The sequence below is a fragment of the Leucopleurus acutus genome, assembly GCF_964270905.1.
Source record: "Leucopleurus acutus genome assembly, chromosome: 15".
Lineage (NCBI taxonomy): Eukaryota > Metazoa > Chordata > Mammalia > Artiodactyla > Delphinidae > Leucopleurus > Leucopleurus acutus.
This window is the reverse complement of record NC_139157.1, coordinates 54789009-54813686: the sequence shown is the minus strand read 5'-3', so window position 1 is coordinate 54813686 and position 24678 is coordinate 54789009. Positions and strand designations below refer to the sequence as shown.

The 24678-nt window shown below is 36.1% G+C and overlaps 1 long non-coding RNA gene across 1 annotated transcript in view; it reads right to left on the bottom strand.

Moving 5' to 3' along the window:
- Positions 1-24461, bottom strand: part of LOC309972169 — a 238226-nt gene extending 213765 nt beyond the window's left edge. The window contains exon 1 of the long non-coding RNA XR_014326789.1: positions 24175-24461. This is a non-coding gene — a long non-coding RNA (uncharacterized lncRNA). The remainder of the gene's footprint in view (positions 1-24174) is intronic.
- Positions 24462-24678: the final 217 nt, after the last annotated feature.

The window sequence follows — 24678 nt, the reverse complement described above, 5'->3', positions numbered from 1 at the left end:
TTAAGAACATATACTACAAAAAGTTTGAGAGGCAAGACTTGTCTAGGAAACCCTTAGCCTGATCGGGGTGTAGGTAGCGTTCTCCAGATTTTTCACGGCACTTTGTCTATGTGACACTATCAGTGCACTAGAATATAAGAGCCTTGAGGTCAGGGATAATGTTTTATTTTAATTTTTGTCTCACTGGGGCTTAGCCCATAGCAAATTTACGTAACCAGCAAGTGAACAGAATAACACTTCTTGGCATCCACTATATTAATAACAGGAGAGATGAATTAACACTTTTAAAAAGTGATATTCGCTGTTATTTTAAATGTAGATGGATCAGAAATATTATAAAGTTAGTTGACTTACTCCAACAGAGCATAATGACAAATGACAACAATCATGCTGGAATTCAACATCAACAACAAATAATTACACAATGAATGAACCTGACAGAAGACCTTTAAAATGTTGCCAAACTCTATTTGGATAAACTGAATGTTTACAACAAGCCTAATGATTTCATCAGTCTTAATTATAATTGTGCTTTAGCAAAAGACTCACATCCACTGAAAGTAATGAAGAATGTGTCAAATGTTTGAAGAGAAACAATTAACCACTGCCCAAATTGTTATTGTTTTGCAAATAATCAGAAACTGGGGAAAATGATGGTAATTACAAGAGAAGGTCTATTGTCTGTAAAACACCACAGTGATTCCCGTACAAAGCAGCTTAGTGTGATGAATTCTTAAGATTTATACCCTACTTCTGCCTCTTTCCATGAAATTTTATGCAATTGTTTTTTTCTAAGAATGTTTTTTGGAATGACAAAATCAAAAAAGGCAACAGTTAATTAATTACATATTCATGTCATTTTGCTTAAAATATATGTAAGACGATTTGAGTAAAATCTGTTTAAAAGGAAGTTCAAGTTTTGCATAAAAAGTTCCTATATTAAAATTAGTAGAAAATAATATCAAGCCTTAACACTAGGAAATTATGTAAACTGATGGACCTTTTGAATGTTCATGGACTATTTGACTGGCTTCAAAATATAATGCAAGCATTATAATATTTATATAGATATATAAATGGCTTAATATCATTGAATCTATAGTATCTATAGTATCTATAGCATTTGTGTCTCACAGTAATTAGCATTTCCTGTAAATATTTCCATCTTTTGAGATGGGGTATTCATTTAACATTTTAGATATAGACAGAATTCCGTTATGTAAATCTTATATATTTTGTGTAGAAATGACATTTTTGTTGGACATTTAGTTTGTTTCTAACTTTTTAATAGTGGTACAGAGACCACAAATGTTTTGTCTAATTTCTAATTTACTTTAAAATTTCTTCTTGAGGAATACTTTTCTGGAAGAATATTCCTAAAGGCAAAATGCAGTTTCAAAGTATGGAGAGAGTTTTGTTGATTTGGTTTTTTTATTGTGAAATTTAACTCTAGAAAGAAGAGTATACCAAATATTAAGTATCATAAGAGGCATATAACTTGCATGGACCCCAAAAGCACTACGTAGTGTTTACATTTTATTCTGCTTTGCTAGCTTAGTAGGAATATAACTGTACCTTAAAATTGCTTTAATTTGCATCTATTTAATTGCTACTGAGACTATAGTTATTTCTATAAAATGCCATGCTGCCTACTATTCTTGGTGTAATAAATGTCGTAAATTCTGGGTACTGATTTAGATTGTTACATGGATTTGCTACTATTTTTATTCCTTGATGCTTATTTTTTATGGGTATTTATTGATTCTATTAGTTAATAAATCTGTACAAGACCTTTATCTCAAGGTAGAAGTATAAGCCTGAGCATCTAAATTACCTCCAAAATCCTCATTGCAAACAAGATATAAAAATGAGCTTTTACACATGTAACGGTGCTAAAAAACAGGGAAGGGTGCCTTCAACAAGCAAACATCTAGGAGCAATTTTTATAATACATGGTGTACATAGGATTAAAAAGCTATGAACGTCTCTTTTCTCAATGCAAGCAAACAAATAAATAACCCCATGAAGCTGAGCAAAGCACAACTGTTGACTGAATTTTGTGTTTACTCTGCTTAGTGTTCATTTAGTATCTTGTAGCTACAAATTTCTGTCTTTCATTAATTTTGGGAACTTTTGGGCTTCCCTGGTGGTGCAGTGGTTGAGAGTCTGCCTGCCGATGCAGGGGACACAGGTTCGTGCCCCGGTCTGGGAAGATCCCATATGCCGCAGAGCGGCTGGGCCCGTGAGCCATGGCCGCTGAGCCTGCGCGTCCGGAGCCTGTGCTCCGCAACAGGAGAGGCCACAACAGTGAGAGGCCTGCGTACCGCAAAAAAAAAAAAAAAAAAAAAAATTGGGAACTTTTTGCCCATTATTACTTCAAATACTTTTTTCTGCCTCGTTCTCTTCTTCTTCTAACTCAATTATACATATATTTGCCCATTTTATATCAACGAACACCTTCTTGAGTCTGAGTACCTTCTGTGTAGTTCTAGGGACAGGACAACACAAGAGAAGATAGTTGCTAATAATCCATGTATCCCTTGTATATCTAGGCTTTTTTTTTCTCTCCTGAGACCTTTATTTAATAATTTATATCAAGATATACTCCACCCAGAGAGGGTATTTCCCATACCAATGGACTTTGGCTCTTTCCTCAAACTGAGCGCGGTTTCCTGTAATGTGACAAACTTTATTGGCCTTTTCCATCTCTCTTCAGATTCTCTAAAGGTATTTAGTTTTTCTGATATTGAAATGTTTTCCTTGACTTCTGCTTCCTTCCTATCCATTAACATTAGAGAGAATTCTCATGATTCTGTTATGATAGCTCATTTCCCTACAGAATTTTGGGAGGAATTAGAAAGGGCCAGGATGTTTAGCCCTGATACTGGTCTCAGATAGGCTTCTTATTTTCAAAGTAATGACATGAAATTAGAGTCCTTTTCAAATTTTAAAAAATTGTTTTTTACTGTTGTTAGAAATATTTTCCAAACATTTTTCTATACATCTCGTTAGGGGAGGAAGTCCCTGAGATTCAGGTTTACTCTGTCAAATTTTCCATGACATCCACACTATTGATATGATTATTATTTGATATTATTTTAACACTTTAATATTATTCTAATATTTCTAATGAGATTATGTTACTTTTGTAATTCAAAAACTGAACTGAAAAGAATTTATACTTACAGATTTTTTTGAACACATAAGCAAAAGAAACACTGCCAGTTGAACAATTTTTTAAAAATAAACAGAAAAATCTTTCAAAACTATGAATGGACAATTTTATATGGTAATAGGTTCATTAATCATTTGTTATAAAATAAACATGTATTAAAATGAGATGTTTTACTTCCTGTATTTCTAAAAATTAAAAAAGAAAAGCACTACCTTACGGTGCAAAGAAAACAAAGGTACAGAAATTATCACATACAAGTTGATACCTTTCTCTTATGGAAATTGGATACATATACTAAATGTCTCAAAAATATGTTTTTAAAATGTGTCCCAAAGTTAATTAGAATAATGGTATGTATAGGGATAGCACAGATATGTACATTAGCAAGGATACATAAAAATATTGTGCGGTTCAGTGTCATTTATAACGACATACAACCAGGAAACTACCTAAATGCACAGTACAAGTTGGTAAGTAATTATGAAAAATCTATTAAAATAGAATATTATAAAGAGATTCAAAATCATATTTATAAATATTTTATGTATATAAAAATTATTATACTGATATATGAAAAAGTCAGCTATACAGAGTATAAATTTTTTTATTAAGAGCTAATGTGTATTCAAGTAAATGGTAAACCTGTAATTAACCTAAATGGCGTACAGATATTATTATATGGGAAAAACAGAAGTAATTTTAGTCTGTGTTTTGTGGGTGTACATGTTTGTGTACTTCTCTAATTTTCAAGAACTCTGCATTAAGAATGTTTATTTTTATTAGTAGAGAAAGTAATTATTTAAAACTTTGTTCTATATTCAGAAAAAAAAGAAACTAAGAATAACTACTGTGTTTGCAATGTGGGAGGAGAAGCATATCCAGAAGAGAAAATACAGCTAAAACTGTTTAGGAGTTATGGACACTTGGCAGAAACATTATTATCATGAAGAATTGCAAAAACAGAGAAGACAAGAAAACAGAAAGTTTCAAATAGAAGCTAACAGTGAACAGTGACAGAGCGTGCAGAAAAGTTAAGAAAATAGAGCACTGAAATGCCTCCATTATTTTCTGAAATTGTCTCCTTTAAACGCCAAAGAAGTTTTAATACAATAGTGGCATCATTAAAAGCTTTAGTTCTGTCAGAGAATGCACTTCCTGTTTCCTTTAAAGGGTTATTTATCCATAGCCATGAAACTTAGAGCACCTACGATGGGAGGCATATATTTTCCCATCCCATCAATGCAGAGTTTTTGGCCCATACAATTTATTTTGGACATTGAAATGTGAATAGAAATGAAAAAAAATGCTTTAAAAGCCATTTCATGTTTCCACCAACTCTCTTGCTCTTCCCCTTTCCCAAGAAGATAGAATGTCCCAATGTGAGGATGCTGCTTAAAACTGAATACTTACAATAGAAATAAGGATAAAAACCTTAAGCATGCAGCAGACCCAGTTGCTCACTCTCCCCTTCAGAAACTAAAAGAGAAGAACAAATTAAATCTGAGGCAAGTAAAAGGATGCATTAATGACTAAAACAAAAATCAATGAACTAAAGCATGGAAAAACAACAAAGAAAATCAGTAGAATCAAAATCTCTTACTTTGAGCAGATCAATACAAGTCATAAATCTCTAGCTAATTAATCATGAAAAAAAAGAAATAAATTAACGATGTCAGAAACGAGAGAGGGGCCTCCCTTCAGAGACTGTATGGGTATATTTTTTTAATTCTCTATTTCTTCTGGTCAGTTCTGTGATTTTTGGCACTCAAGGAATTTATCTATTTCATCTAAGTTGTAATATTTATTGACATAAAATTAGGCACTACTACCTTATTATGCATTTAACATGAGTCAAATTTGTAGGTATGCCTCCAATTTTATTCTCTATATCACTTATTTGTTTTGTTTTCTGTCAGTTTCTTTTCTTATTCTTGGTAAATCCAGCTATAGATTTTTTCAATTTAATTAATCTTTTCCAAGAACCAAATTTCAGATTCATTAATTTTTAAATTATTTGTCTATATCCTATTTCATTGGTATCTGCACATACATTTATTATTTCCCTGCTTCTGTTCTGTTGTAGTCAGTCTCTAAAATAACTCTCAATTATCTCTGCAAACTGGTATGCACATCTTTGTATGATATCATCCTCTTGATTGTGTACTATACCTAATGACACATGCCCATATGAGTAGAAAAAAGTAATAGGATATCACTTCAGAGATTAGATTAATAAGAGACTAACTTCAATTTTGCTACCACGCATGCATTCTGTCTCTCTCTCTCTCCCTGTCTTGTCTTTCTCTGCCAGGAGAAACAAAGACTCTCAGTCCAATGATGCATAAGGAACCAAATCCTGCCAAAAACTTCATGAGGGAGAGTCCATCACTGAGCTTTCAGATGAGACCATAGCCCCAGTTACATCTTGATTGCCAACTTCTTTAAGACCTTGAGACAGAGGCACCCAACTAAGCCACATCCAGAGTCCCAACTCACAGAAACTGTTAGATAATATATGTTTGTTGTTTGAAGCCACCAAACGTGGGAGAAATTTGATATACAGTAATAAGTAACATTTATGCATTTTGATGCCTGGAAGGATACCTAAAAGATGTGGGATGGAATTCAGCTTCCAGTTTCTCTTTAGAGGTATTAAGAACTGTAAAGAGCATCCCTCGCACATTTACAATGAGAAAAACACCAGATAAACTTCAGGTTAATTTTATGTGTCAGTTTGGGCTAGGTTGATAGAGGGTGAAACATTATGTATGGGTATGTCTATGAGAGTATTAGCATTTGAACTGGCAGACTGAGTAAAGAAGATGCCCTCACCAGTGTGGGTGAGCAACACCCAATTCACTGAGGTCCTGAAGACAACAAGAGGCAGAGGAAGGATGAATTTGCTCTCTTTGCTTGAGCCGGACATTAGTATTCTCCTTCCCTCAGACATCAGCACTCCTGGTTCTCAGGCCTTCGGACTTGAACTCATACCATTGGCTCCCCTGGTTCATAGGCGTTTGGACTGGGACTAAATTACATACCAGCTTTCCTGGTTCTGCAGCTTACAAGTCATAGGACTTCTTGGCCTCCATAATCAATCAATCTATCTATCTATCTATCTATCATCTATCTACCTATCATCTATCTATCTCCTATTGGTTCTGCTTCTCTTGAGAACGCTAATACAAAACTACAAATTAACAACTTTTATTGAAACTATCAAAGAGCTGAGGTCCAGGGCAAACAATCAACCAAAAGCTGGATAAAGACAGATGCCAACGGGGAGAACCAGGACTTGAGCATTTGCTTACCCAGGACAGATATTGATAGATGTCACATATTCCAGTAAGGAGATTCAACTGCTTATTAATAACAAATCTCTGAAAGTCAAGTATGGGCTAGTACGAGAATGGGCCAGTATGGGCTAGTATGAAGTCCGTGTAGGTGACAAACATATGGGATTCACACATTTTCTCCATAGAAATGATACCAGGCTCTCACAGGGAAGGTATGTGAGAATCAAGAAAGCTTCCTGGTGATGCTAGCTATGGGAAGACAACAGAAGGTACTGCTGAAACTCCACTTACAACCATCTCCCCTGTCTCCAATAGTTTTTTTTTGTACAGGGAAGGGCAACAGAAACTATAGCCTGAGAATACTGGTGGAATCTCACTGCATCTGGGCAGGTGCAGAAACTCCACCAAGACCCACCTTCCCCATATTCCCTGAGGCCAAAGGCCCTGGTACTCAGGAATGTGGGCAGGATAATCTATTCACCTAAAGGAATAGGTAAAAGTCCGCTAGAATTGAAGAAGGAAAACAGGGAAAAGGCTTAGGGCTGAGGCAGGAAAACGTGCTAGGTCCAGTATTATATCTGGATGAAGGAGAGAAAGACTTGTGAAGGCCACAATCCCCAGACCCAGATTCACCATACCTGTTAAAGAATGAGAGTCAAACAAAATCAAAGAGTGCCCCCAGTCCACTGCCCACCGCCATGCTAATTAGCATCAAGTAAAAACTAATGGTGGGATACAGCTGGAGAGCTGCTTTCTGGGGAAAAACACAAATGAAAGACCCAAAGCCAAGCAGGGAGAAGACATAAAGAAAAATCCTCTGGAGATTTTGTCTTCACCATAAATTCAAAGTATCACTAGAAGGACCCGAAACTTCTGGCACACTGGGTGTGATCACAGCAACCACAAACTTCAAACGCAACTCAACTCTTAATTAGCTCAACTCAAACCACTGCAATAAAAGTCTAGCAGAAGGAAAGGTTTGCTCCTCTGCAAGCATAAACATTATTTATCTCCATCTCTGCTGTCTTATACAAGTGCAGCTTTCTGAAAAAAACAAACCAAAAAAAAAGTGTCTTTCCTCTTCTCTGATGGCTTTCAGAAAAGATTTCTCTTTATGACTGGTTTTCACCAACATGATTATAATATGTGTATAATCTATGGGGGTGCAGCTTTCATTACATTCATTCTTTTGGGGTCTCACGGAGCTTCCTGGATCAGTGGCTTACAGTTTTATTCAAATTCGGAAATATTTCAACTATTATATTTCCAAATATTTTTTTCTGCACCCCCTCCATTTTTAGAATTCAGTAGAGTCCATGTTATATTGCTTGATATATTCCAACAGGTCTCTGAGTCTCTGTTAATTTCTTTTTTGGTCTTTTTCTCTCTCCGTGTTTTAGTTTGGATAATTTATGTTGCAATGTCTTTACTGTTTGCTATAATGCTATCTTCTACCTTCTGCTAAGTGCCTACAATGAGTGTTTCATTTCTGATTCTGTTTTTTTTTCTTAGCCTCTATAGTCTCATTTAATTCTCTTTATATTTTCCATTTCCTTTATCACCATATTTCTATTATCCTTCAATCGATGAGCACACTTCTAACAGTTGTTTTGAAATTATTTTACACTAATTTCATTGTCTTTTTTTCCCTATGTTTGATTTCTGTCTTGTCTGTGAGTCACATTTTCTTGCTTCTTTGTATGTTTAGCACTTTTTATTTGATACTAAACATTGGGTATATTACATTATTGATCATATGGATTTTGTTGTCTTCATTTAAAGACTGAAGAGTATGCTTTGTCAGGCATTTAAGTGTCTTGCAGATTAATTTGATCCAGTAAAGGTTTATTTTTCAGCTTTGTTCGACCATGTATAGACTTTACTCTAGGGCTATGAATGTGTGAGAGCACTTTTGGGATCTCTCCTGAATTAATCATGTGATCAGCAATGTCCCTTCAGTCTGCCAAGGTGAAATTCACAGATCTCTTAGCCCTGAGTGAGCCCTGGAACTTTTCAGCTGACAGCTTCCCAGTAGCTGTTTTTCTGTACTATATGTTTTTTGCCTGGCCTTGTGCAATTTTACCATACACATTTTCAAATTATTTTTTATCCAAACATTCAAGGTAACTCCTTTGTAGATTTACAGAGCTCTTTATCTGTGTAACTCCCTCCTCTCTGATATTCTTTCCCACAGATTTCAATAGCCTCTTCCACCCATGTGCCCAGTCCCAATCTCCTTTAATTAGTGTTACAGTGGTGTTTTCCTGCTCGTGATACCCTCCTCTGGCTGGAAAGTGCCTTGAGGAAACTGTGATACTTCATGCCATTTAATTCTTTTCTCTTTGGAAACTCGGTCTTGTGCTGTTTTAAGTTTGATATCTGAAAATAATTTTGCCCAGTTTTCTAGTCATTAATTTTCAGAAGATATGTCTAGTACCAACTATCACAGGAAGGAGAAGTTTCTCCATTGAATCTGTAATTCCTATATTTCTTTCTATTTCTAAAAATTCAATTTTGTTAAGTCAATTATATTTTTTGTTTCTTTTTCTCCATAGAGGTTGTCAAAGTTTACTTTCATTTTTTTCAAGTACCCACGTTTGTTTATAATTTGTGATAATATCAACATAAGACATTTTTGTGAATTGATAATTGTGAATTGATAAAGTATGCTTTCTTCATGTGTATGGTGCTTTATGTCCTTGCAGAATCAGTGATTTCTGACTATGTCCTGCTCATTCTGCTTGGAGCATAATTTCTGGGAATTTCTGTGACCTAGGATGTAGGTGCAATTCTTCAGATAGGATCTGTGTTTGTTGTGAATAGGGATATAAGGGAACTCTTGGCCCAGCACCACTCTAAATTAGCTTCAAGGCTTGCAGTTTTACTGAGTAATGGTTAATGTGAATTACATGCACAGATCTGTGGGAGTACCATCTCAGAGCTATAACTCCTCAGGGACTCTTTTTTAACTCCTATATAACTCATCCCCAAGGCTATTTTCTTTGTATAACCTTGCATGTGTGCAGGAAAAGTCAAATTTATTTCTGGATTACCTTACATCCCCAGTTACATCTGCTTTATGTTCTTTCCTCCACATCCCTTAAGAACCCATAAAAGGATGCTCAAGTTTCACAGATTTTGCAAAGATGTTCTGTAGTTCCTTACCTTCACTGGCATTTTCGTCTAATAACAGGTTACCAACCTCTATTTTAGAGCTTTTTAGAATATTTAAAAATACCTAGTTTTTTGTCTGAGAAGGGTTAGTCCAATATTCTACAGCTTATCCAATATCATAACTGAAAGTCCTACCTCATTCTCTAAAGATATATTCAGAACATATAACATGACATATATGAAAAAAATTAAACTTCAAACCCTGAGCAATCAGGTGAGCTGCTTCCTTCGATACAGATATACAGCGATATACAGATAAAATGTTAAAAAATGTTAACCTCATTCCCAGTAAAATTTAGAGTATGGCATCAGTTAGGAAGAAGAAGCTATTTAAAATGTGGATGGACCACAAGAAGAAGAAAAACCCAACTTCCATATTTGAAGAACTAATGAAGACATTTGAGAGAAGATATTTGTAGGGACATGAGTTCTCAGATGAAAACCATATCCAGATGATACAGAAAGGAAAAAATAGTTTAAAAACAGAGGAAATATTCAAATGATGAGCCTATGAATAAAAAGAAATTTCTAAAAGAGAGTATATTGATGTAGATGAAGCAAATTATTTAAAGCAAATATTTTTTAAAAATCCTGATACATAGAAAGTATCGGCCTTAAACCTGAAATTATGTTTATGAAAAATAATTGAAAATCAACTATGAATAACCTGGAGAGATTTTCAAATATTAAAAAAGTACAATCATCCACGAAAAAAATTAGAATATTAACAATAAAGGAAAGTCTAATTCATTTAAACCTTCTCTAATATCTCAAATATTTACAAGGATAGCCAATAGTTGCCTAGGTTTAAGAAAAGTGTTAGGATTTGGAATTATATACTATTATATAGAATTTGAATATATCTAAAGTATATACACACACACATATACTTTGAAATTATATACACAGTAATTTAATGCTGTGGTGTGAAAACACAGAAAAGGAGGCATCCTGTAATCAGCATAGACTAAAGAAACAGACATAGATATCTTTTTTAGATAAATTACTTAAAGGCCTATGCCAAAACAATGAAAGTAAAGTCTGATATTCATAAAATAATTGAGATCATAAATATTTGGGAATGAACTTTCAAAATTAATTATCTTATGTATGACCTTAAAATCTGTTTAAATTATTATTCAAAACTGTTAACCAAAGAAACTGTTTCTACCTTGTTTAGCAATTTTTACCTTTATAGAAGAAATCTGAAGGATGATAGATGGGAGTAAGGAGGGGAAGAGGGAAAAGAGAGAAAATAAATTAAAAAGAGAAAAGAATTGATGAATTAAGTACTCTATTTACAACCTCAATCTAAATAAGAATTAGTGGTGCTATCTGAAGAGTGGGAAAATGTATAAACATATATTTACAAAAATGACATTCAAATAAATAATTTCCTGTCATTGTGATAGTTATTAAGTATAATTTGAAGATTGAATTTTTAAAACTTTAATGTAAAAATGAAAATAGTTAACAGTAGTACCTCTAAAGTCTAATTGCAGTAGAAAATACTTGAAAAGAAAAACGTTTTTTTACGTTTTTGGGGTCTCACGGAGACCCCAAAAACGCATTTACAATAAACAACAGAAGTAAAAATAAATTGCTAGTATGCCTATAAAACATAATAGAAGGGCTTCCCTGGTGGCGCAGTGGTTGAAAATCTGCCTGCTAATGCAGGGGACATGGGTTCGAGCCCTGGTCTGGGAAGATCCCTCATGCCACGGAGCAACTAGGCCCATGAGCCACAACTACTGAGCCTGCGCATCTGGAGCCTGTGCTCCACAACAAGAGAGGCCGCGATAGTGAGAGGCCCACGCACCACGATGAAGAGTGGCCCCCGCTTGCCACAACTAGAGAAAGCCCTCGCACAGAAATGAAGACCCAACACAGCCAAAAATAAATTAAATTAAATTAAAAAAAGAGAGGATGTGATTTAAAGAAACAACAAAACAAAACATAATAGAAGATTATAGAAACAATAAACAAGATAAAATGTATGTCAAAATGTAGAAAAATAAATCCTTTTAAAGGCAAGTTTACCACATAGTATACAATAGTAACTCCCAGTAATACGCTATTAAAAAGAATACGAATAAAAACAAAATTTCAAAGAGATACTAAAAGATGACAAAGATTTACCAAGCCAACATTAAAAAGATGTGGTAAAAATCGGTATCAGATGGGATGAGGAGAAAGCAAAGAGAAGGCAATGGGATAAATAAAAGTAGTTTTACGTTGATGAAAAGATACAAATCCACAAAAGCCTGCAACAATCATGAATCTTGTGCTGACAAATTACATTTCATGAAAAATGTATAAAGCAAATCCATTAGAAATGAAAAAAGAAATTGATAAAACACAATTGTCATCAGAGAGTTTAGCACACCATTACAGATCCATGGCAGTTCAAGTAATTCTAAAGTATGAGCACATGATTTTAGAACCATATAATAAATAATGTTAGAATAATTTCAAATGTTTTATTCTCAACAAGGGCCACCTGAGGAGAGTTTGTTTTGTAACTGCCACACCAAACATGGAGAAAGAGCACAGAGGTGAAGCTGTTGGGTGACTCCCTGTAGTTTTGGTATCCTCACTGGGGAGGGTAAGATGACTGATCCTGCAAAGTTACGCTATGGTAGACATCAAGTAGGGTACCTGCTCAGCTCACAATTTCCACTTCTTCAGAACCATCTCTGGAAATGGTAAGCCCATCACTGCTTAGATACTGCTGCATGACCCGCTACCCAACGATAACTGCTTTTTTCCTGGGATTCAAACTTGAAAAGAAAGCTCCATTTACTTCCATAGGTCAGACACTGTGAAACCAGATGCACATGTTGCTAGGCTTTGATTGGTTAGTGAAGTAAATCAGTATTTTTCAAAGAACTTCCAAACAACTTCCTATGAATATGTATAGGAAGTGTTGTACGACGGTTACGGCATAGGTTCTGAAGTCAAAGTCCCAGGTTCATATTCTGGTTCTACCACTTAGTAGCTGTACCAGTGCATACACACACACACACACACACATATACCTATACATTAAAAAAACATTAGAAGTGATCCTCTTGGAACTTGGTATAAAATTGCTAGCTATGCTAATTTACATCATCTCTAAAATCATTACACAAGGAAACGATTGAATTTACTGCTTCTGTAAGGTTTCCCCACCTTCGTTACTGCTTCTTTAGGAAATGTAAGTTAAGACATAAATGAATAGATGTGTGTGTGAAGGGTTACCATTTGGTAAGTGAGTAAGTTTTGAGTGGAATGAAATTTGAGAATTGTCTGGTTTAAATCAGGCTGACCCCACTTCCTATTCCAGGAGTATTAGTGAACTTAAACCCAATCAATATTGTTTAAATCTTTTACAACAAAAATCTATTTCTCATTTAAGCATATGGACACTTTTCAGTAATTCTGTTTATTCTCTCTTTGGAATACTATCTTTCTTTGGCTTCATGATAACTCATGCATTTCCACTCTTTTTGTGCCTATATTTAAATTGTTGGTGTCCCCAGGGCTCTATCGTGGGAGTTCTTCTTCCTTCTTCTTTTGACATTGCAAAAGACCTTTACTTGGAAAACTACAAGACACCAATGAAAGAAACTGAAGATGACACAAACAGATGGAAAGATATGCCATGTTTTTGGATTGGAAGAATCAATATTATTAAAAGGACCATACTACCCAAGGCAATCTACAGATTCAACGCAATCTCTACCAAAATACCAATGGCATTTTTCACAGAACTAGAATAAATTATCCTAAAATTTGTATGGAACCACAAAAAACCCTGAATAGCCAAAACAATCTCAAGAAAGTGGAACAAAGCTGGAAGTATCACACTTCCTGATTTCACACTATACTAAAGTGACAGTGATCAAAACAGTACAGTACTGGTACAAAAACAGACAGATAGATCAATGAAACAGAATAGAGAACAAAAATGAGCCACACTTACATGGTTAATTAATCTAAGACAAAGAGGCAAGAATACAGAATGGGGAAAAGCCTCTTCAATAAAAGATGTAGGGAAAAACTGAACTGATACATGCAAAGGAATGAAACTGGACCACCAACTTACACCACATACAAAAATGAATTCAAAATGGATTAAATATTGAAAGTAAGACCTGAAACCATAAAACTCCTAGAAGAAAACACGGCAGTATGCTCTTTCCATGTCTTAAATATATTTTTTGGACTGTCTCTTCAGGCAAATGTAACAAAAGCAAAAATAAACAAATGAGACTACATCAAAAAGTTTTGCGCAGTGAAGGAAATCATCGACAAAATGAAAAGGCAACTGACTGAATGGGAGAAGATATATGCAAATCATATATCCGATAAGGGGTCAATATCCAAAATATCCAAAGAACTTATATAACTTACTTGCAAACAAATAACCTGATCAAAAAATAGGCAGAGGCTCTGGATAGACATTTTTCCAAAGAAGACATACAGATAGCTAACAGGCACATGAAATACGTTCAATACCTGTAATCATCAGGGAAATGTAAATCAAAATCAAAAATCATCTTACACCTCTCAGAATGGTGATTATCAAAAAGACAAGCAATAACAAGTATTGGTGAAGATACAGAAAAAAGGGAAACTTTTGGTGTACTGTTGGAAATGTAAATTGTTGTAGCTATTATGGAAAATGGTATGGAGTTTGGTCAAAAAATTAAAAATAGGGCTACCATGTGATCCAGTAATTTCACCTTTGGATATCTATCTCAAGTAAACAAAAACAGTAACATGAAAAGATATATGCACCACGAGGTTCACTGTATCATTATTTACAATAGCCCAAATATGCAAACAACCTAAGTGTCCATCAGCAGATGAATGGAAAAGGAGATACACACACACACACACACACACACACACACACACACACACACACACACACAATGGAATATTATTCAGTCACCAAGAAGAAGGAAATCTTGCCATTGCAACAGCATAGATAAACCAACAGGGTATTATGCTACGTGAAATAAGTCAGGCAGAGAAATACAATTACCATATGATTTCACTTATATGTGAAATCTAAAAAATGAAACAAATTAACAAACAAAACAAAAAAAAACCCAGACTCATAGATACAGAAAACAGATGGGTGGTTTCCAGAGGGAAACTCAGATACAGAAAACAAACTGGTGGTTTCCAGAGGGAATGAGATTTCGGGGGGCGGGTTAAAGGTGAAAAGGATTAAGAGGTACAAACTTGCAGTTATAACATTTAAAAAGTCATGAGGATGTAATGTACAGCATAGGTAATACAGTCAATAATTTTTAATAACTTTATATAGTAACAGATGGTAACTAGACCTACCATGGTGATCATGTCAAAATGTTTATAAGCATTGAATCATTATGATGTACACCTGAAACTAATAAGATATTGTATCAACTATACTTCAATTACAAAAAATAAAAGATGACATAATAGAAAAACCAAAGGAACAGACCCAAGAGTTATCACCCATGAAGTTAACTTTAACTGTGCTAATGTGGTCAAGGAAATAGTTAAAATATTGATAACTTTCTAGAGAAGAGGAACAAAAGGAATTCTTGAACTGAAAATTATAATAATAAGTAAAATTGTTCTACCAATATCTTATGTTTAAGTACGTCATAGTTATTCTCAATTTTAGCTCTACACACAGCCTTAGGTTTTCCTAAGAGTCTGCTTCTTAGAGATCTCACTGCAATATTCTATTGTTACTTTTATCTAATACTAGTTATCCTGGTGAGGGAGGTAATGGGGGCAAGACAGGTGTACATTTTCAGTGTCAATGGGTCTCAGGGGTATGGCCTTCATAAGTGTTCCTGTCCCTCCTTAGCTACAGTTCTGGACCTAGCATGTATTACTACTCTTGTCTCAGAGGTATTTCTTATTTTTAAATATCCCATTGCTCCAAGTGCAATGGGTTTTCATCAGTCACCACTGGAGACATTAACATATCTCTCTCCACTGCTGATAGAATGCCCAGGAAAAATAAATTAGTAAAAATAAAGACCTGAGTAACACACTAAGGAAACTGAACCTAACTGAAAGAACAATCCCCAAAACAACATACTACCTTTTTTTTCAAGTTTGCATGGAACATTTGCCAATATAAAGCCTATGCTGGATCATAAGAAAGCCTCAACCAATTTCAAACAATTGGAATCATGCAGATAACTAGGTAAATTGAAAATAAAATTATTTACAAAGTGTCTTTAGTTGGATAAGACTCATAATGTAGACAACGTTACTTATAAGGTTTTTATATGAAGAAACTAAAACCTAATAATTCACTAAATTTTATTTGCATAGATTTTTTTTTTTTTTTTTTTTTTTTTTTTTACGGTACACGGGCCTCTCACTGCTGTGGCCTCTCCCGTTGCGGAGCACAGGCTCCGGACGCGCAGGCTCAGCGACCATGGCTCACGGGCCCAGCCTCTCCGCGGCATGTGGGATCTTCCCGGACCGGGGCACAAACCCGTGTCCCCTGCATCGGCAGGCGGACTCTCAACCACTGCGCCACCAGGGAAGCCCTGCATAGATGTTTTTTATACTATATGTGAAAGATCTCCCTCCACATATATCCATATAATAATGGAGTTCAAATACTATAATGCAAAATACTTACTTTGTTTGTTTTCACTCTTTATACACATTCTTCACTCTGAACCTATGAACACTTTAACAGAACATACTGGGCCATACTATGAAAATAATCAATCTTCCTTCCTGTTTAGCAGTCATGGCTACCTCAATTCTTGGTCCACTATCCCATACCAAAATACTACTGTGTTATGAAGTCATTCAAAAGATATTATTTATGGTCAAATGGACACATTAATTCAAACATATTATTAAGGATGCCATTTCATCATGCAAGAGAAAAAATATTCTAGATCAACCAAGAAGACAACTGATTTTACTCTGATGTGGAATTCCCTATTTTAAAGGAGGAAAAACTATTAATGCTCACCTTTTCCTAATTATAAGGTTAGGTAGGTAGATAGATAATTTTTCTAAATCTATATAAAAGTCAATTTTGCGTATGCCATAGAGTTATAGAGAATTTCTATGACATTCTGATATCTTTAAGTAGCCAGAAAGAGCTCCCCACTGAGTGTCAACAAAAATAATCCCTACTTTATTTCTAGTTTACATGAAGTAATCTAAAGATCTGTTGGTAGCTATAATTGCATTTTCAAGATCATAATATTTGCCAAAGATTGCCAAACATAAACTTGTGAATAAAAGTCTTCACTCATCTGAAAATGTTACATCTTAGTTCTTTCTTATAAAGTCAGAACAACCTATAAAAACCCTGTGGTATACATCTCAGATGCTTGTTTGATTGAACTGGCTGTCACAGCAGGGTTTTTTAATAGGCATTTTAGAATAATTTTTTTCTCTTTGGTGAAGAATATTTTAGAAGTAATATAACAGAACCAGCAGTGGTGGCTTTCTAAATAATAGGCAAATAGATTTCCTTCCCCCATCCCTCACTTCCCCACCTTTCAAGCCAACATACAATAGTAACAGAAGTGTTCCTTTCTGATTTTCATAGGATTTACGCAACCTATTGGCACCCATTTCGGAAAATATAACCATTATTTTTTTTTAATGTATTAGGCTATGAAATGTAATGGGAAGAACAAGGAACGCTAAGACATTCTAACACTTCCAAGATGAGATCATAAGTTATACTCTCTCATTCTCAGCTTTATAGTCAGCAAAAAAGCAAGTGTTGACAAGGATGTGCAGAAACTGGAGGCCTCATACATTGTTAGTAGGAGTGTGAAGTGGTGCAGCCACTTTGGAAAACAGTTGGTGATTTCTCACAAAGTTAAACATAGAGTTATCGTATGACCAAGCAATTCCACTCCTGGGTATATATCCAAGAAAACTGAAAATACAGGTCCACACAAAAACTTACATATGAATGTTCATAGCAGTACTATTCATAATAGCCCCCAAAATGGGAACAACCCAAATGTCCACGGACTGACAAATGGATAAATAAAATGAGATATATGCATACAATGGAACTTTATTCGACAATAACATGAAATAAAGTACAGATATTGATAAAAAAATTATTATTACTATGGAGTTACTAGAGTCAAATGAAGTCTATAAGGTACGTGTGTAGCATATTGCCTACAAGAATCAGGTAATAAGTAAATGTTCATTTCCCCACCCTTATTTTCTTCTGGATTTTAAGTCAAAATATTAAGATAGGAGGAATAGTAGCATATTCTATTTTTCAAATGATAGGGAACAATCTAGTCTAATTCAGGATGGCTAACATTTATCCTGTCGTTAAAAATACCTATATGTATATTTTTTGATGTATGCCTATATGTGTGCCAAGCACTGTTCTAGGGTCTTGGGATACTGGTGAATAATATATATATATATATATATTAAAGTCAGTGCTCTCGTGGAGCTTACCACCTAGCAGGGCAGAGAGACAATCAACAATAGACAGATTAAATAGGTTAATTGTATGGTACGACAGAACATCCCTTGGGCTATGGGAAACAGAAAACAGAAAAAGATAAGGGTGATTCAGAAAACTAGGTAACATATTTGAAAGTGTGATTAGGGTAGACCCATTGCGAAAATGACGTTAGAGCTAGAATCTGAAGAAGGTAAGGAGTTGGCCATGTAGGTAGGCACTTGAGAGAAGAGCTTTCCAGGCAGAAGGAAGAGATAGTGCAAAAGCCCTAAAGCAGAAGCATAAGTGGAATATTTAGGAAACCAGTGTGGCTGAAACACTTTGAGCAAATGTGTATGCAATATGAAACAGGGATGCTAAAGAGAGAGAAAAGTGGGATACTAGAACACATAAGGTCTTTGTAGGCCATTGCAAGAAAATTAGTGCTTTTTCTTCCTGAAATGTACAGCCAATGTAGGGTTTTGTGCAGAGGAGTGCCATGATCTGATTGCTAGACATTTTAAGAGTCACTTGGGCTGCTTTGATAAGAACAGACAGTAAGAAGACAGGCATCAGGGAGATCATGTTGGAGGCTATTGCAGTAATCCAGGTAAGAGAAGATGGGGACTCAAACTAGGTTGTGTCATGAATGTTGACAAAGTCCTGATGTCAACAACGACGGGGAGTTTAACAAGTAAAGGTAGTACAGTCACTGTTTCCAGAAGCTTTGAATTGAGCTTCTTCAATTAATTTCATCACCAAAATATATTCATTTGAATGATATACAATTGTCAAGTAGATAAAAACAGTCCAATTTCTACAGTTTCATATTGTTCAACCTCATAGATTCCATTAGGGCAGAGCTTTTAGTCTATTTTGTTCTTTGCTATGTTTCCTGGACCTAAAAACAAGGCCTGGTTTTTAGTAGAAGCTTGACAAATATTTGTTTAATACATAAATGGGTTTAATTTTTAAAACAGGCTTAATACAACATCAAATTTTGTTACGGTAATTATTCATTTATCCATTCATTCTACATTTATTAAATGTCTACTACATGTCAGATTTTAAACTAGCCACTGGGGAGATGAAGAACTATAAAATAGTCCCTACATTCAAGGAGCCTTCTGATGTATGATAGACACAAATAAATAACAGTTATTGCTACAGGGTGTTTATACTACAAGTGTTTTAGAAATACAGAGGGAACTGGTTAACTCTACCTAGGAAACCAATATACATTTTGACAAATAGTGACACTTGAGTGGGGTCTTGACATATAAATATCATTGCAAGAGGCAAAGAATAAAAAAAAATCAGTATAAAGATAGCTGTAGCAAGAATTGTCATGGTCTTACTCTGATTTCTGGAAATATTATGTGTCATTCATTATTCAACAACAATTAACAAAAAAGTGAAAAAGTTGCAGGATAACCCATGCCACAATCTAGATCTTCTGAATAAACACACAGCTTCATTTTCTTTAAGTAAAGACAATGTCCAAAGGAAAAAGAAAAAGGGGTACGAAGAGAGCTTTCTTAATGATTATACCAGAATTCCTGGAATTCATATTCAGGTAAATATTTGCACTTTGAGCACTTCAGTAAAATCCTTGCAAAGGAATGTTGCAAGCTGACCTATTTAGGGAACAATTTGAAATCAGAGAGAAACTGGTTAACACTTTTCTTTCAAAAAAGACTTGTATAGGCTACCAAGATAGAAGGGAGACAGAAAGAACAGGATGGGAAATGAAAGGGAGTAGTAAAAAAAAAAAAAGGGTTACTTTAGACTTATCCTCACAAATCTAGAACACTTCAAGCTCAGTCTAGTGTCACTGTACTTCAGCTCCTTGTGTTTTTACTCTCTTTGTTAATTGAGTACCCTTTAGAAAATCTTGTATTTGATTTTAAGTCTATTGACCTGGCTGGCAAAGATTCCTGATAAAAAGCTTTGAGCTGTAAGACAAGCACACCTGTGCAAAACATGTGCTTGCTTTCCACTTCATGCCATTCAACCATAAAGTTGCGATAAAACCAAACAAGTACCATGTGTGGGTAGGTGACAGAAAGAAAATTCCTCAAGGCAAATAACATAGTCATTTCATGATACTTGACTCAGTACACAACTGCTCTTTAGAAATAGGTTATGTTCAGATATTTTGTATATGCTGACTAAAAAGGACAAAACAAACACTGTAGAGATATAACAATGCAATCTAATCATCCCTCTAGCTTATCCATGAGGCCAGAAGCAAGACCAGGGCAAGAAGGTATGTGGACAAGAAGAAGTCTGCCAAACAAAATGAACTTGGGAAGAAAATAGTATCAAATAGATGATTACAAAGATAGGTTACTTTTTCTGCTACTGTGCTTCCTATTTCTGGGTGTTCAGAGGCACTATACTCAGAGGAACTTGGAGAGAAAAAGGCCAAGTGTCCAATGGACGCTGGCAAAGAATGCAGGTATCTTTCCTAAGGTGAAAGAAAGAGCGACAAGAGAAAATGATACTGTTCTTTTCTCCCCCAATTTCAACCTTAGGTCTGAATCCTTGAAAACTTCATCCATAGACAATTTCTTCAGTGACAAGCACAAAAAGGTTGACAAGGCTGCTGTCTAGGTAATAGTGAACTTCCCTTTCTAGGGATGACACTACATCAAGTTCTTTCACAAATTATAATCATTTTTTAAACATTGATATTTGTTTCTAATCACTTAGGCACATTTCAGTCACATAAGAAGAATTTTACCAATAACTATGATTCCTGGAGACATCAAGATTCTATACCTTCTCAGGGGTAACAAATATCAAACATGTCCAAAGTTAAAAAACCCAGACAGTAAATAATTCATTTATTCCTTCAATAAATGCTTACATACTAAACACTTCTTTTGAAGTGGATATGAGTAATATTGTTTGTGGATTCACACTGGTAGAAGATAGCCAGAATTAAACAGTGTTTATAACATAGCATAATAAGTACTTAGAAAGAAGTGTTAGAATTCCGTGGGACATGTACAGAGTTCAACTGGTAAACAATGAGGAAGAAGGAAATCAGGAACATTTCTGTATGAAGCTAATGGCTGAGCAAAATCTTTAAGAGTAAATAATGATAAGGTAATGAGGAGGAAGGGAAGAAAAGCACATTCGAGGCAGAGGAAACAGCACAAATAGGAGATTACAGGCATGAAAACTCAAATTTATTAAAAGTAATAAATACTTGAAAAATATAAGATAAACCATAAACAATTGCAAACACCTCTAGTCTAAGAAGTAGAATCTTTATTCTAAAGTTTCTGGAAAATGTCATAAAAATTAAATAAATGAATTTGCATTCTAAAAATTGTGGTGTGTTTGCGTGTGTTTGTGCACACGCACACGCAAGCGTACTTTCAAGGAAAAGCTCTCATATGGCAATGAGTGGTGGGATAAGTCTAGAAGCAGGAAGGCCATTTAGGAATTTCTAACAATTTAGGAAATAAGACTCTTCAGAGAGCCCCATCAGATCAACTTATATTTCTTCCCATTTCTTTGTTTTCTGTCTCCTGTTTGGAAGGTCTAAATCTAGTCTGAGAAATTACGTGGACACAAAAATCTTCCCCAAATCGCCTATCTTTGACTTGGAAAGAATTTTTCGTGTTAAATTTTAAATTTGATATCTTCGCTTTATAATCTCGTCTTTAGAACTTCTCTTAGGAAAGGCAGTCTAGCCTGGTGGGAAGGCAAGTACAATAAATTCAGCAAAGCATGAACACAGGGGTTGGGGAAACAGAACTACTGACAGTTCACTATATCCTTCTGATCACACTTCTTCCTATGTTTGCTGATGCACCATTTCATACTTTAAGTTCTTTCAGAGCTGAGACTTTATCCTTTCACCTTCATCTTCTTACGGCCCAAGGTAATTTGCAGCAGGCATTTGGTAAGATGTACAAGAATATGTGAGAAAGGATGAGATATTCAATAACAGATTTTGAAGTAAACAACTCATAATTTGAAAAATAAAAGCACACCTTATATTACTTAAAAAGCAATATTTATAGGTAAACATTTAGATGATAGATCAATAAGTAGGTAGGTAGATAGTAGATGATAGATAAATAGAAAGATAGATGATACACAGAATGCACGTATACACAATAAACCTTAAAATCTAACTAGAAAACTCACAGAAACTTGATGATATATATATAATATTAGGAGTGAGAAAGTCTACATGGTATGAAAACAGAGTAGAAACCATTAAAAATAATAGATATGATTATATAAACTATATTTCTCCATGTCAAAAACACTATAAACAAAATTTAATATCAGTATAATGTATAAAATAGACACTATAGAAAAAGAAGCCTTAATAAATAAAAAAAATCTTACAAATCACAAGAAATTAATTTTCACTTTAAGCTTAAGTATTTAGCCTATAAATTCACTTATTCCCCTTCACAAAATTCGACTGACTAGAAAGAAGACAAAATGAAAAACAAAATCATGATCGAAAAAGGATGTGGTCTGGAGCTTCAAGATGGCATAAGAGTAAGACGTGGGGAACACCTTCCTCCCAACAAATACATCAGAAACACAGCTACATGTGGAACAACTCCTACAGAACACCTACTGAACGCTGGCAGACGACCTCAGACTTCCCAAAAGGGAAGAAACTCCCCACATAGCTGCGTAGGGCAAAAGAAAAAAAGAAAAAAGAGACAAAAGAATAGGGATGGCGCCTGCACCTCTGGGAAGGAGCTGTGGAGAAGGAAAGCTTTCCACACAGTAGGAAGCCCCTTCGCGGGCAGAGACTGCGGGTGGCGAGGGGGGAAGTTTCGGAGCCACGGAGGAGAGCGCAGCAACAGGTGTGCAGAGGGCAAAGCGGAGAGATCCCCGCACTGAGGATCGGTGCCGACCAGCACTCACCAGCCCGCAGCCCGAGAGGCTTGTCTGCTCACCCGCCGGGGATGGGCGGGGGCTGGGAGCTGAGGCTCGGGCTTCGGTCGGAGCGCAGGGAGAGAAATGGGGTCGGCTCCGTGAACACAGCCTGAAGGGACTACCACAGCTAGGCGGGAGAGAGTCCGGGAAAAGGTCTGCAGCTGCCAAAGAGGAAAGAGACTTTTTCTTGCCTCTTTGTTTCCTGGAGCATGAGGAGAGGGGATTCAGAGCGCTGCTTAAAGGCGCTCCAGAGATGGGCGCGAGCCGCGGCTATCAGCGCAGACCCCAGACACGGGAATGAGATGCTAAGGCTGCTGCTGCCGCCACCAAGAAGCCTGTGAGCAAGCACAGGTCACCATCCACACCTTCCCTCCCGGGAGCCTGTGCAGCCCGCCACTGCCAGGGTCCCGGAATCCAGGGACAACTTCCCCGGGAGAACGCACGGCGAGCCTCAGGTTGGTGCAAACGTCACGCCGGCCTCTGCTGCCGCAAGCTCGCCCCGCATCCGTACACCTCCCTCCCCCAAGCCTGAGTGAGCCAGAGCCCCCAAAGCAGCTGCTCCTTTAACCCCGTCCTGTCTGAGCAAAGAACAGACGCCCTCCGGCGACCTACACGCAGAGGCGGGGCCAAATCCAAAGCTGAGCCCCGGGAGATGTGCAAACAAAGAAGAGAAAGGGAAATCCCTCCCAGCAGCCTCAGCAGCAGTGGATTAAATCTCCACAATCAACTTGATGTACCCTGCATCTGTGGAATACCTGAATAGACAACGAATCATCCCAAATTGAGGAGATGGACTTTGGGAGCAACGATATATATATATCGTTGCCTCAATACATAAGGCGAACACTATATATATATATATATATATATATATATATATACTTTATCCTTTTTCTTCTTTTGTGAGTGTGTATGTGTATGCTTCTGTGTGTGATTTTGTCTGTATAGCTTTGCTTTTACCATTTGTCCTAGGGTTCTGTCTGTCCGTTATTTGTTATTTTGTTTTTTTCTTTTTTTAGTACAGTTTTTAGCACTTGTTAACATTGGCAGATTTGTTTTTTGGTTTGGTTGCTCTCTTCTTTCTTTTATTAGTTTAAAAAAATGTTTTAAATAATTATTTTTTTATTTTAATAACTTTTTTATTTTACCACCTTCTTTTTTTTCTCTCCCTTTTATTCTGAGCTGTGTGGATGAAAGGCTCTTGGTGCTCCAGCCAGGCATCAGTGCTGTGCCTCTGAGGTGGGAGAGCCAAGCTTAGGACATTGGTCCACAAGAGACCTCCCAGCTCCACGTAACATCTAACGGCAAAAATCTCCCAGAGATCTCCATCTCAATGCCAAGACCCAGCTCCATTCAACGACCAGCAAGCTACAGGGCTGGACACCCTATGCCAAACAACTAGCAAGACAGGAACACAACCCCACCCATTAGCAGAGAGGCTGCCTAAAATCATAATAAAGCCAGAGACACCCAAAAACATACCACCAGACGTGGCCCTGCCCACCAGAAAAACAAGACCCAGGCTCACCCACCAGAACACAGGCACTAGTCCCCTCCACCACGAAGCCTACACAACCCACTAAACCAACCTTAGCCACTGGGGGCAGACACCAAAAACAACGAGAACTACAAACCTGCAGCCTGTGAAAAGGAGA